Source organism: Symsagittifera roscoffensis, chromosome 10, assembly GCF_963678635.1.
Source record: "Symsagittifera roscoffensis chromosome 10, txSymRosc1.1, whole genome shotgun sequence".
Taxonomy (NCBI): domain Eukaryota; kingdom Metazoa; phylum Xenacoelomorpha; order Acoela; family Convolutidae; genus Symsagittifera; species Symsagittifera roscoffensis.
In genome coordinates, this window is record NC_087071.1 from 46,085,513 (window position 1) to 46,096,134 (window position 10,622).

Consider the following 10,622-nt stretch of genomic DNA (forward strand, 5'->3'; position numbering starts at 1 on the left):
TCCGACTTTCTATACGAAAGTAACGGAATATTTGTGCTCGGGGATGGGTTTTTTCTTCAGACAAATTTCGACTTTTTAACTAGCAATTTTTGACGGCTTTTTTAAATATCATTCAAAAGGTATTGTTGTCCTGAGCTTAAATTTGAAAAGATAGTTCACCTGTGATCATTTTTTTGTAAAGTTATGGGGTTTAAAGATTGCCATGTTGGCCAATTTGGGACAAATAACGCGCGATATTTTTCGCGCTATTAACGCGTAAGCGGAAATTTAATCCGTCTTAGAAATCATTCCAAATTGGTTCAAAGAAGTTTATTTGCCATAATTGATTTGTTACAGTGAGCGAAATCTATTCCTTTGTTCTTTATATGGCGTGTGGGGGGATGATTTTACAAAAAAATATCAAATTTTAGTTTTTTTTTTTTTCATTTTATTTTATTACATTTATTTTTTTTTATTTACTACTGCTCCATAAACCTCAAAAGGCAGTCGGAACATTCAGGGCTTCGCGCTGATACAAGCAGTCCTGTTTGTTGTTTAGGCTTTTTTAACCAAATATTTCGAATCAGATTACGATATTATCCGTTTAAAGTCATGGTTTGGTTAAGGGAACTTTTTTTGGTGGTGAATCGAATCTGATAATGTGTGACTCTTGTTCTTCGCGATGTTTACGCAACTAACTGACGTATAATAATTTACTATAGCTTCGCAGATTGAAAATTCACCCATAGTTATAGTCACCAAGATCACCATCGAAATGAATTTCGACTTATTTGACACAAAACAAACCGCGTTCCAACTACGAAGTGCTATACTCTTCAGCAAAAACTATACTGTTCGGATTCCGCGCAAACGCTATGATTATTAGAAAACTTGTAAATATCGTGCATTGATGATCCCAAATTATCAATTGTCAAACTCCATAACCCTACAAAAAGTTCGCAGAAGCAATTCTATTTGAGTTTGAGACCCGGACGTAACTTTGCAGAATACTTTTTAAAAAAAATTGGCCAAAATTGGTTCATTAAAAACTGAAATCTTTTGAATAAAATTTACCCAAGTATAAATGTTCCATCATTTTTTCGAAAGTCAAAACAAAAAGATACTAACGAGTTATGCTATATTTTACATAACTACCATACATTTGTTACTGCAAGGAAAGTTTCAATGAGTTAGTCGTTGTTCCCCTTGTCTTATTTGCAAGCTTGGTCCTGTATTAGAACTTGTAAAATTGGTAATACGTTTTTATATTAAACTTCCTGCAACACGCGATTAAGTTTAACACGTTGCTGCATGAACTGCTCAAAAAAACTGTTCAAGTTATTCCGTCTAAGCAAAACTTCACACTTGATTTTTGATATTGCCCAAAATTTATAGTTTTTCAATTTTTATTTCCCAAAAACTATTCCAAGGGAACAATCGGAACATTCAGGGCTTCGCCCTGATATACGAGCAGTCATGTTTTAATTGTCTTTGATCAAAATTGGTCAATTCTGGTTTGTGTCAGACCAGTTTGAGGAATGTTTCGACATTGTTAAAAAAAAACTGAGTTCGTGCTCAACCGAGATTACGGTTTGCCTTAAGCATTTTTGTTTATCCGAGTCGAGGCTTTTCTCTAATTTGAAACAATTTTTGAACGGTTCTTTTGGACAGGTGTGCTCTATCTTGGACAATTGTGTTTTTTTTGGACAATCTACTTCAAAAAAGAACGGTTTGAGCGGTTTTCAAGCGGTTTTTCTGGAAAAAATTTCATAAACCGCACAAACTTCAAACGGGTTTTGAGCGGATTTTTAAAGTAAGATCTGGACGTTTTTGTTCTATAAAAAATCGCTCTAACATTGCTGACAAAACTCTCAAACCTTTTAAATCTTGAGCAGTTTTTGAGCGGAATTTCGACCCGGGCAAGCAATGACAGTACTTACACAAAGTTTTTGCGTTTTCATCAAAAAATTGATGGTCATACAATTTGCCTTTATTGATTAGCAATTTATGCCATAAAAATTTTCCATTTTATTTTGGCGATTTAACAGATTGTCTGCCAAAACATTCAAACTCCATAACCCAACAAGAAAGTTCGCAGAAGAAATTCATTTGATTTTGAGCTCATGACGTTATTTTGTTGAATAGTATAAAAATATTGGTCAACATCGGTTTATTAAAGATCAAAATTGTTTGAATACATTTTAGCCCGAGCATAATTGTTCCATCTTTTTTTTGAACGGTTCTTTTGGACAGGTGTGCTCTTTCTTGGACAATTGTGTTTTTTTTTGGACAATCTACTTCAAAAAAGAACGGTTTGAGCGGTTTTCAAGCGGTTTTTCTGGAAAAAATTTCATAAACCGCACAAACTTCAAACGGGTTTTGAGCGGATTTTTAAAGTAAGATCTGGACGTTTTTGTTCTATAAAAAATCGCTCTACCATTGCTGACAAAACTCTCAAACCTTTTAAATCTTGAGCAGTTTTTGAGCGGAATTTCGACCCGGGCAAGCATTGACAGTACTTACACAAAGTTTTTGCGTTTTCATCAAAAAATTGATGGTCATACAATTTGCCTTTATTGATTAGCAATTTATGCCATAAAAATTTTCCATTTTATTTTGGCGATTTAACAGATTGTCTGCCAAAACATTCAAACTCCATAACCCAACAAGAAAGTTCGCAGAAGAAATTCATTTGATTTTGAGCTCATGACGTTATTTTGTTGAATAGCATAAAAATATTGGTCAACATCGGTTTATTAAAGATCAAAATTGTTTGAATACATTTTAGCCCGAGCATAATTGTTCCATCTTTTTTTTCGAAAGTCGAAACGCAAAGCGAAGTCTGAGCCACGTATACTAAATTTCATGTCATTGCCATAAATTTTTAAATGCAATAAATGTCACAATTAATTAGCCGTTGTCAAACTTGCAGATTTTGGTTCTGTATTAAAATTTACCCAATTGGTAATAGGCTTTCATAATAAATTTCCCGCAGCACCCGATTAAGTTGGTTACGCGTTGCTATACGAATTGCGCAAAATTACATAAAAAGTCTTTTAAGTTATTCCGCCTAACTACTTTTTTTGCAAAGTATCAAGTAAAAGATGTACCGATCACCTTCTTATTGACCCCATGATTGCACCAAAGACAATGAAAAATTCTACTCGAGTGTTGTCAAACTGTACTTACACATTGAGTCTGCATATTATTTGAGTTGCACGTTGTACTTTGTTGGAGCTGATGGTTATGCCGACGGCAAGTAAGAATGTGAGGTAAGTGAGGTCGTTGAAGGCAAGCTGCCTAGTTAATAACAACAACCATACTGATAATTTTTGCATTTCGAAGAGAAAATCCAAAACTAGCAGGTCTGTTGATACAAAGTCCGATTTTATTACTTCTCCACACTTCAGATTGAGTTTTGTTTAGGAAAGCTCTTTTTGTTTAGGAAAGCTCTTTTTCACGTTGTACCACAATTGCAGCCGGCTGACATAGTCAGGCTGTGGTAGATCTGAAGCTAGAAGTCAAGATCGTTCTCATACACTTCCATTGTCGTGGCAGACTCGCTTTGACGGACTCATTGAAAAGTTGTTTCTATTTGGCAATCCGTTGTTTCAGAATTATAGATTGCTCATAACTTGGTGGATGACATGGCTCAATCAGCACACTACAAAAAAGCACTCCGCTTTGTACCGTAGCAGCAGCGGGCGTCAGCAGAACCGCCACTACATGGCTCAAAGTAGGTAGCAATAGTGGAAGTGACTATAATCGCCAAATACGGAATTGAGGTACGAAATTAATTACGCGAGAAACGTGCCTTAACAACACCGATCGAACCAAGATCTGAGTTGGAAATCTCGGGCAAAACAGAGGCCCGAAAAAGAAATTTTGATCTACGTAACCGAGAAAAACGAGATGTTTGAGAGAATAAAGTTATAAAGGCACAAGAAACATAGGTACTGTGCACCTGCTTTGCATGACATGAAGCGGATGAAAAGGTTGAAGCTACATTCTCTTACGTTTGGGCATTGAAAGTCACAAGCAACTGCAGCAGAAAAGACTGGGAAAAGGTGCATAATAATAAAAACAAGACAATTAGTGGCAACAATAGAAAAAAAATTTTTTAAAACAAGAAAAATTGTTTTTGAACAAAACAACTTCAACTGCCGGAAATAAAAGAAAAACATATCACTTGAACATATCACGCTGATCAGGTGGAATTAGTATCACGTGTCGATTGCAGCATTCGAGGTGGGAGTGGGTAAGAGATACGTTCACCTGACAAAACAGACCAAGCAACCAGTGCGGAAGACAATCTAGACTAAGCCACCTACAATCATATCCCGCAAAAAAACATCAAATTATGTTCTAAGTGAGCCAAACAAGTTCAATTTACAAAAATTTGCAGATAATCAAACGCTATCATTATGGGAAAAGGAAACGAAGAAGAACCCACTGAGTTAGAGGAAAAACACCCAGTGGTTTCGCCAAAATCATCTCTATGAATGGATGAGAAGATATCCCATGGGATACTTTCACTGTAAGGGACATTGCAGAAGCGTTCCAAAAAAACTCAGCAAAATAAACAGGAATATTAAAACGTTCACATCGTAAAAGTGGAAACAAGATAGCTCTAAGATTGAAAAAAAACATCAGTTCCGCAAATTCAAATATATCCCACCGGAAGACACGGCTAGAAACTTTGCATGCCATAACGGAGATTTTATTTTTATAAAATTTATCCATAAAGCTCCGTTTACTATAGTCGATGAACAAAAACTGAACATTATCGAATGAAAGCTTCTTCCACAAATCGGAATATGACTTATCCAAAAAAAAAAACAAAAAAAGAAGTTTAATTGTTTCACAGTCCTGAAAACGAGGAGTCAAACTCTGATATCTAATAAGAGCTAGAAGATAATTTCAAGCAATTGTGTGTACGAACCGGAGAAGTAAAAAAACAATTGATGAGAACTCATTTTCTCAAAGAAATTACTCCAACACAACAAAAGGAAGGCGGATACCAACACATCTACCAGAACAAATGGACAAAAAGATAAACAAATTGATTGATCAGAAACACATAATCAAACTAGATGATTTCTCGGACAAAAATTTATTAGCCTAATTATGGTAAGCATAAAAACGATTTAACCGTAAAACTAGCCTTAGACTCGATAAAAATATCAATAAATTGTCACACAAAGCAAATCTCTAATGCCCAATACTTAAGTGCTACTAGATATCATCCTACAGATAGTCAAAACAAACGAAAAGGAACAGAACTGATCTCACCTTTCGATTCGCGCTATGCGTACTCACAAATCCCGTTTCAATTTCACGATGTGACCGTTTCAATCTTCCTTTAAGCTTTTAGTTGAGTTTTTTTTTATTTCAAACGCTTTTTCTATAACTATAATTGTGAAATTATCTTGTGGGATAACTTCTCTTTCTTTCACCGATACCAAATCGGCAAATGCAAGGATTCATTTTTTCTAACTCAAAGTTTTTTCTTTTTCTCAGTCTGTTCATCATTTCCTTCCCACATAGAACTAACGTTTGCGGATCTGCAAACTTTCAAGATTGGTCCCGTATGGCACACTTAGAGCAAATCTGTTCTTTTTTCCGGGACATAAGTTTGCGGATCTGCAAACTTTCAAGATGTGGTCCCGTTTGGCACGCTTATAGCAGATATGTTCTTTTTTTCCGGGACATAAATGCGGGTGGTTTTGTCCAACTTGTCTTCCACACTTGTGGCATGATCTGTTTTGTCGTTTTTGGTTTGGGTTTCGGGTTTCCTTTCCCAGGTACAGTAACTTCCTTGTGGGAAAGTTTGGCTTTCTCTCATCTGTCCACAACCACGTTGATCATTTTAGTAATTAGACTATCCTCCTCGGCCTCGCGGTTAGTTGTTATCCATAAGTTTTGTTTGATAACGGATGATGTCGATTGGTCAAATGTAATTGTATTTATTGTTTTGCTGAGTTCCTTTCCTTTCTTGCGCCAAATTGAACTTTCGTATGCATCTTGTTGAGTTTCTGCTAATAAAACTTCGGCTATTTTTCGTGGCTCTTAAGGGCAGTGAAAATTTCTTCTGTGTATTCCTCTTCTCCAATCGGTGCGTGATGTCAGTTCTACCAGATCTGCACAGAGCTTTTCCATGGATTCATTTTTCTTTTGTTTCCGGCAGACGATATTGTATCGTTCAAAAGTAGTTATTCTTGTTGGATTGAATCTTATGCTGTCACTAAAAATCTGGCTGTTGTTGCTTGTAGATTATTTACCAATCTTTACTGTTGGAATTGCTTTAGACCTTTCGCGCCCAAACATAAGAAAACGTAAAATATGTCTTCGGAATCCGCTTCGTCCCACGCGCATAGTTGCACAGTACCCCGTTTTCTCGTGTCTATGTAATTTTTCCCATCCAACTCATTAATCTTGTCTACGTATACTGCGATTTGTTTTCGTGCCTCCTTTTCGCCTGATATTTCGATGTCATATGTTGGCTCAATCGGTTCCGTTAAGTCCGGTTTTTCGAGTAAAATTTTTCGTATCTCAATTCCGGTTTAGGCAAATTTCGCCATCTAAATTTTTGCTGCCCCTTTTGGCCAATCTAATAGCGGTTCTGATGACGCCCGCCGCCGAAATGGGATGATGCTGAGTTAGCGGGATGACAAACAGTTTTCAACAAGAACGAAAATTAGGTCTGCCAGCAATTTTAGAGATATTCTGGATATCAATCTCGACATTCTGGAATTGTCAAAAATGAGTCTCGATAGCATGGAAACAAACTTGCTACAGCATGCAAAAATTCGCCGATTCGAAGGCATGGTTCCAAAAGAAAATTTGATAGAAAATTTCCATAAGAATTTCGAAATAAAGCTGTTGATTATTGCATCAGCTTAGGGCGCTTCGCATTTCATTCACAGAAAGCAGATTTCACGACATCGACATTCTTATATAGTCTCGGCGTTGTAAAGTGCTTGACACTTAAGATAACTAGAAAGAAGAGAAGACATCAACGAGAATCTTCTGTTCGCGTTGCATTAACAGTCTCAATTTGACTTCAGCCGAATGCATATAATATCAATACTGGCTATTTTGTCCGATTGTTACCGAAAACCCAGCAGTTGCCGCGACAACCTACCAACCGACTGGTAGACAAACGAATGAGTGAGGGCACTCAGCATAGTGGTGTAGCGTTCACTTTGTGATCGTCAAAACGAGTAATCGACTCCCTGCCACGACAATGATAGAGTGTGACAACAAGCTCTTACTTAACTTCTAGCTTCAGGTCTACCATAGCCTGATCGGTTCAGCGGTAATCGTGATGCTATGTGAAAAGTCTACATTTACAAAAAACAGACTCGAGTCGCAAAAAAGACCTTTCCGCAACAAAAACACAGGCTGGAATGTAGGGAAGTAATAAGCAAAACGGACTTTGTTTAAACAGGCCTGATAGCTTTTTGTATTTTCTTGGTGAATCGCAGAAATTATCATTATGGTTATTACTATCAACTGGACAGCTTATTTTCAACGGCATCGTTTACCTCACTTTCTTTCTTGCCGTCGGCATAAACTTCAGCTCGAACTATAATCCAACATAAAACTCAAGTAATATGCACACTCAATGTGTAAGTACAGTGTGACACCACTCAAGTAGACTTTGTCATCGTCTTTAGTGCAAAAAAGAGGTCATTGAAAAAGTGATCGGTACAACTTTTACTTATTATTTAGCGAAAAAGTCGTTTTGCGGAATAACATGAATAACTTTTTTTTGAAAATTTGTTCAACTCGTACAGCAACGCACTATACTTAATCGCGTGTTGCAGGAATTTTAATTTTAATTTGAAACATCACAAAGGTTACAACGGCAAAGTAGTTGAAACGAAAAATGCATTAACAAATTTGTGGCAACGACATAGATTTTAGCATACCTGGTTTAGACTTCGCTTTTCGTTTCAACTTCCGAAGAAAATGATGGAACATTTATTCTTTGGCTAAATTATACTCTGACCAATTTGATTATTTAAATTGTTTTTGACCACATCTTTAGGCTTATCAAAATCTATTGTCCTGAGCTCCATATCAAAAAAAAATATTTTTAATGCGACCTTTTTTGTATCGTTATGGAGTTTGAAAATGAATAATTTGGGAACCTCAATGCACGCTATTTTTAAGTTTTATAATAACGTATAGCGTTTACTTCGAATTAAATCATCGCTTAAGAAAATGAGACTACTTAATTGACCCAAACAAAATCATGGTTTGACCTCAATAGACGGAAAAAACTTGTCGTACAATTCAATAAGTTAACTCCATGAAAATAAAGTAGAAAAAATTTTTTGCTGAAATTGGGTAGTTCAATTCAAAAAGATCTTTCTTCATGTTCTGGCAGAGAAGTTTCTCTATCGCCACAAATGAAATGGAGAATTTTTTGGCAAAAAGCGCTAATCATACCATTTAACAGATTTGGTCATCCCGGAGTGTTACTAGATGAGAAGATATCATATTGCATTTGACATTAGGCCTGGATATTAAGCCCTAAAAACAAGAGAGAAAAAAGTCGTTGTATTATCGTAACTAAAGAGAAATTTTTGGGCAAAAAAGGTTAGTGATACAATTACCTTTTTTTGGTCGACCAGGGGTGTTACTAGATGAGATACAAATCATTTTGTAATTTGAAATTATGCATAGAAGAAAAACCCTGAACAGCAAAAAAGAGCAAACCTTTCAAGCTTTCTGTATAACCTTTCTGCAGGTATCTTAAAGCCCCGTTTGACTCCACAGACTTAAATTTCTAACCAAACAATTCCATAAATTAAGTCTATGAAAAAACATTAGTCATACAAACTTCATACATTTTTGCTAGAATAGTTAAGTCGATTTTAAAAGAGTTTTTTTTCTTGCTTCAGCATAAAAGTCGTTGAAAGAACTATTATAATTAAAAAGAAATGTTTTGCCAAAAAATGCTTGTTATAAAATTACGATAAATGAAAATTTTATGACTAGTATTTTTTCGATGGTGACATTAAAAAGTTTAGAGAGAAGTTTGATAATTGTTCCAAAATTGTTTTCTTTTTTGTCTTTTCAAGCGCAAAACGCAAATTGTTCTCTTGCAAATTTAACTTTGTGCGTACACAACGTAGTCCTGGATGCTCAAAAGTTGCTATATGCTTCTGTTTCTCTGTATATATTTTTTCAAAAACGCTCAAAAAATCAATTTCTTATGAGTTGCATATTTTTGTATGTCCTGAGCAGTGAATGAATAATACAAAAATTAGAAGTTTGCTTTTTTCATTATATTGTTTAAGTAAAACAACTAAATTAAGAACGTTTCCAAAAAAATTGTTAAGGACTGTAAGAATTTTGATTAACCAGGGTCTGTCATTTTTGTTTGATTGTGAACACAAACAAAAATTTAGAATATTGAGAAAATAAACGTAGAATAACCACTTTTTGGTTTACGGAAAAGTGCTATCTATACAGTTTGCATGTATGGAAAATTGCAAACCATACACCTTTCATGCAATTTTCTGTATGGAATCACATGAAAAAAGTATGACAAGCACTGACACAGAGTATCAAAAAATGTACACAGAGAAAAACTCAGCTTTGCGCAGCTTGCGATACATCACAAACCTAACAAAAACGTACGTCGAAAAAAATACGTTGAATTAAAACCTAGAGAAACCAAAACGTTCGTTCGTATAGTCAATAAAAGAAAACTAGGGGTCCAGTAAAACTTGGAGAAAGCTGTTTGATATTTATGAATTGGTTTTACTTATGCTGGTTGAAATAGGTAATTTGAAAAATTGGACTTTGCCAGAAACCTTAGTTGCTTCTCTACTAAGTGAGAAGAGTGAAAATTTTTAAGAAATTGCTATCTTCTCAAATAAATGAAATTTTCCTTACAAAAAATAAGGAGTCGCCAAGGAAAATTGCTCTCAACCAGTTCCTTCGATCGAACCCTTCATTTCAAAGTTGATAGGATAGTTTCTATGAAAATCAAAAAGTTTCTACAAAACGTTCAAATGTTCAAAAACTTGACTTTCCGAAAACTATACTTTATCTACAAAATTGTCTATAAAAGGCCGCTTAATTTCAGAATTTTACCAAAACCGGAATTCTCGATGGAAGAGTCAAAAAGTTTCAAAAATGATCAAAAATTTAAAATTTGACTGTTCCGCGAAATTTACCTTTTCTGTAAAAACACTTGGGGGTAGCCTCTTAAGCAGAAAAAATTCACACAATCACTTGTATCGATTGAACGCAAAAAAATCAACAATTGAGAGTTTCCTTTTCGAAAAAAGTCAGATAGTTTCAAAAGAATGTACAAAAACCAATTAATGATTTATCTGAGGGCCATGAAATTTTGTAGAAAAAATTTGAGCGCAAAAGCTATGCAGGTGAACTTGCCATTAGGCATTCTATGCGTTGAATCCAAAGTCTTAAACTTGGGAGAGTAGTTTTTGAGAAAACGAAAAAAAAATCCAAGAATATGGTCCAAACATTTCCCCCACTGATTTTTTCGAAGGCTGTAGACAAAAGGGTAAAAGCAAAAAGACAAGATGATTATGCAGACAAACAGGGGGAAAAGCGCTCTTTTTTGCTGATACGCTTTTTGAATTCCGGCAGAGTAGTTT